Source organism: Hibiscus syriacus, unplaced genomic scaffold, assembly GCF_006381635.1.
Source record: "Hibiscus syriacus cultivar Baekdansim isolate YM2019G1 unplaced genomic scaffold, ASM638163v2 tig00110383_pilon, whole genome shotgun sequence".
Taxonomy (NCBI): domain Eukaryota; kingdom Viridiplantae; phylum Streptophyta; class Magnoliopsida; order Malvales; family Malvaceae; genus Hibiscus; species Hibiscus syriacus.
The window spans coordinates 2,988,828-2,993,818 of NW_024062714.1; the positions used below are offsets into that span (position 1 = coordinate 2,988,828).

General features: G+C 31.2%; 1 pseudogene; it reads left to right on the plus strand.

The window, feature by feature from the left end:
* Window positions 1–623: 623 nt before the first annotated feature.
* Window positions 624–3,740, plus strand: LOC120121931 (annotated as a pseudogene).
* The last annotated feature ends 1,251 nt before the right edge of the window (window positions 3,741–4,991 follow it).

Here is a 4,991-nt window from a genome sequence, read left to right on the forward strand (position 1 = left end):
CGGGAACCGTACTTTGCATTCACAACAAGGAATTACAACTGATCATCTCCTAAGAACATTTTTTTCATGAAAAACACATCAGATGCATGACGTTGTAGCTTTCAGGTTGGCCAAGGTTATAGATATTGACCTAAAGTTTATAATAATTTCTTATATACATCAGATGAATGACTTTGCAGCTTTTAGGTTGACCAAGGTTATAGGTATTGACCTCAAGTTTATAATAATTATATATATATACATGGCTCTATGGTATTTAATTGTATATCTATTATTTTGAAAAAAGTTATTAAATCTAGTTTAATATAATAAGGACAAAGAAAAAAATAAAGAAATGTAAAATTTTGGACCCCATTTTCTAATTTTAGATCTGCCACTAATATATACGCACATCGTGGTTCTGCTTGTTGGTATATATTATCTGGCTACCCTTATTTGACCCCATTGGATTTTTCATGTGTTCGTTCACATTTCTCAATTATTCATTGTACTAGGTATCGTCGGTCTTCGCCTTCTTCAACAGTGTCGAAGAGTTGGAGTTATTCCCTCCATATATACCCTTGGTTGATTCACTCTTTCGATCTCAAGTGTTGTCCCTCATTTCTGAAAATTATATATATCAAATGGAAGCAGTGACATCTCCACATGGAGCCAGAACTAGTGGGTGCCAATGGGTTAAGGCATTTCCAAGAAAATTATGTGACAAAACAATGAAGATCGCAAGGAAGACGAAGAAACTGGGACAAGATGATCCAAGAAGAATGGTTCATTCCCTAAAAGTTGGACTAGCTGTTTCGTTCGTTTCATTGTTCTACTACTTTGACCCACTCTATGATAGTTTTGGGCAAGAGGGTGCAGTGTGGGCTGTACTGACTGTTGTTCTTGTCTTTGAATTCTCCGTTGGTAATCTAAATTTCTTTGATTAGATATTTATTTTATTGAAGGTGTCGGTCTTCAAAAATATTTTTGGATCAATGCTTTGATTTTCCATCGTTGTAACTTGTTGGAAACTTTAAGCTAATCTCATAGTTTTGTTTAAAATTGTGCAGGTGCGACACTTGGTAAAGGTTTAAATAGGATGTTGGCGACGTTGGTAGCGGGTGCCCTGGGCGTTGGAGCTCACTGTTTATCAACTCTTTCTGGAAAGAAAGGGAAGCCCATCTTGGTAGCAACTTTTGTGTTCATTATAGGTAAAAATATCACATATATAAATTCCTTTTTTTCCCGATAAATCTAAGCAGGGTCGTTGCTGACAATTTTATGGCTTGAGATGAAACTAAAAATGGTCTCCGATTTGAAAGAAAATTAAGAAATATGTAATATAAAATTTCTATTAATTTTTTATTAAATTAAACAAATAATAATTCATTACAATATTAGACATGTCAAAAATATATTTAATCATACAAATACTTATAAAAAAACATTACATTCAACCATTTCTTGATGCACAATCATTGATGATAGTGTAAACATTAATACTTTCGAACATATTTTTCTCAATACGTAACATAAAATTTGGAAATATATAAAAGTCAAAAGAAAGAATTTGGAAACATTATCTTGTCTAAGATTTTAGGAACAATCTTCAATATGATTTAAGCACCACAATTAATATAAACAATTGTGACTTTGTCTTTATTTGAAATATGAAAAATTAAAAAGTGATTAATAATTTTTCAGAAGACTTGAGAAATATAAAAGAGAAAAGAAGTAAACTAATTATACTTAAGTTTTTTTCTCCCCGTTAAATTTTGAAGAGAAAAAATAACATTAATAAAATTTTCATTGATATGGAAAATCGGGAAATATATTTGGTGCATTGATTGTGGGAATTTGGAAAGATGAAAATTAAAGAGATTCATTTTTTTTATTTTGAAAAATTATTGAATTAGAGATTTATTGGAAGTGGAACAATTTATTAGCGTTAATATAAACAATTTAATAATGACAATTGACAACCTAGGGGAGAGAGAATGTGTTAATTGGGAGCTTTTGAACATATGCTCTATAGATTGTTGACACTTGACTCTAAAAAAATTCAGATCAAATTCGAGTCATAAAACACGAACAATAAACTCGAATAACTCAAAATATTTTAACTCAACTCAATTAAATACTCACTCCTAATCGTTGTTTCCTTTTGCAGCTGTGATTACGACATTTATGAGATTCTTCCCAACCGTGAAGGTAAGATATGACTACAGACTGTTGATATTCATAATGACCTTCTGCTTAGTATCCATATCGAGTTACCGAGATGACAAAGTGTTAGAAATGGCACACGATAGGTTTTTAGCCATCTTAGTTGGTTGCTGCGTTTCTCTTATTGTTTGTATGTGCCTTTGCCCTGTTTGGATCGGTGAGGATCTCCACAAATCTGCGCTGCAAACATGGAAAAGCTAAGCAATTTTCTTCAAGGTACCGATTAATAATACTCCTTACGTTTAAAGAATGGACTAATGTTTTAGACTTCATTGTACACAAAACAGCTTTTGGAGATGAATATTTCACTTAAGAATCCAATGAGAATAATAAGTCATAAATTCAAGGATATACAAGTGTTCTAACTTCTAAAAGCAGCGAAGAAACTATGGTAAGCGATCAGCCAAATAATTAGTTGATTTAAGGGTCTATTTGTTTCACTCAAACTAATTTTTTAAAAAATAACTTACGGTTTGATAGGTTGTTTTTCAAACATTTCACTTCAAAATATAAATATTCAAACTAATATTATTTTACATATTTAATATTAATATACTATTTTCGTATCATTTTAATAAAAATATTCATTAGTAAAATATATTTATTAATAATTTTAATAATATAAATTATTCAATATTATAATAATATATTTAATTATATTATAATAATATCATTACTTTTAAGTAAATAATATTATTTATTATATTTGATATTTATAATAAATAGTTTCTAAAAAATTTACTAACCAGTAAAAAATGATTATTTTCTAAGAAATGTAATTCATTCTATAAAAATTATTTTTCGAAATCTAGTTTCTGTGAAACAAGCCTACCCTAAGTGAAGTGACTTATTTAATATTTAAATGTTCATTCTCTCCCTGCAGGCTAATTTTGCGAGATGGGAACCAGGTCATGGTCTGTTCCGGTACCGTCATCCTTGGAAAATGTACCTCAAAGTCGGAAACCTTACTTGGGACTGTGCTTACAAAGTTGAAGCTCTTAACAGCCACCTTAACTGTAAAATCCAGGTATAATAAATACCATAACTTACCAAGTTTAAACATAATTCATCAACTGATTTAAATGTGGTTTTATTTCTCGTAGACTCCTGCAGAAATACGTGGCAAAATCGAAGAGCCATGCAAAAGGGTTAGCCTGGAATGTAGCCGAGCTTTGAGGGAAATGGCATCGACATTTTTAAACATGGTTCGAACAAGCTCGGCTAATACACACATTGAAAGTTCAAAAAAAGCTGCCGAGGATCTCAAAAGCCTGCTCAAAACAAACCTGTGGGAAGAAGCAGATTTACTACAGATTATACCGGCTGCTTCAGTTACATCACCTCTGCTGGAAATCATAGAGTGCGTTGAGAAAATTGCTGAAGCAGTAAATGATTTGGGCAAGGCCGCATCTTTTAGGCAGAGTAATGTTACGGTCTTACCTGAACAACCACATTCAATCCACCAGGAATCAATCCAACAGGGTTCAAACACTGCCTTGCCGGTGCCACATTGTGTCATTACAGTAGCGGAATAAATATATATATATATATATATATATATATATATGTGTGTGTGTGTGTGCATAGCAACTGAAGACGGTGGTGCTGATGACAATTCTTGTAGTATTGGTCTTGGTTATAATATTGTTGGTCTAGTCTTTTTGGAGAAAATGTATGTACCCTTATTTTCCGTTGTATGGTTATTTATAGTGTTCAGGACATGTATCGATTGAGAGTTATCGTGGAGAAATTATTTCATAAATCTTATTTTCCATCTCAACCATGGTCCCTTTCCAATTAAATGAGTACACATTACATTTATTTTCTATATCATATTTCCTTATGAATTAAAATTTCCAAATCATTATCTTCTAATTTTGCAATACCTCAAATATCGGGTTAGTGACCAAAATGTAAGAAATTAAAATTTAGTGGTTTAATTGGAATAAGTTGAAAAATTCAATGACTAATTTTGAAAATTCACTTGTTAGTAAAGATGGAATAAGGGAAAGGAAAAGAGGTCTTTTAGCAAGAAATGAATTTAAAATTCATTTTTAAAAGATATGTTAAGATTAAGAGGATAAGAAAAAGAAGAAATATCTGAAAACTGGCATATTTCTCTTCTTGTTCCCTTTTTGCCGCGAACCTCCATTTACAAGGTGAGTTACTTTCAAGTTGTTTGTTTCTTGAATTTTTAAGTTGGTTTTTGGTCATTGGGTGATATATAAGTTTAAAGAAAGCTTAAGGTTGATTAAAACTAAGAAATGAGTGAATTAATGTTGAATTTGTAAAATGGGTCTTTAAGGGATTTGTTGATATTGTTTAGTATTTGGATTTCTAAGGATAAATTTGACTTGTCATTGGTCAAGGAGTTAGAAGTATTAGAGAGGATTAAGATAATGTTTGAATATTTGGTGTGATCTTTAGTTTAAGTGTTCTAAGGGGAAATTTGGGTATTATAAAGGAAATTATGGAGGTTAGATAGCTAGGATAAAGGAGAATGAGTTTGAGTTTGAGAGTATGAATGAAGTTAAAAGCATGAAATTTAGATGAAGTGTGGGTAAAATTCAAAGTAAAATAATGAAAATATGGGTAAATGTATTGGTACTGGAAGAACATTACCGATACTATAAGGGTAAATTGAAGGAAAAACGTATGAATCTGATGAACAATATCGATAGTGATTGAAGAAGTATCGATACTGAGGAGGCATCGATACTAAGAGGAAGGTATCAATACTATTTTTGAAATGAAATTACAGAATGCCAAAATGGTATCGATACCGA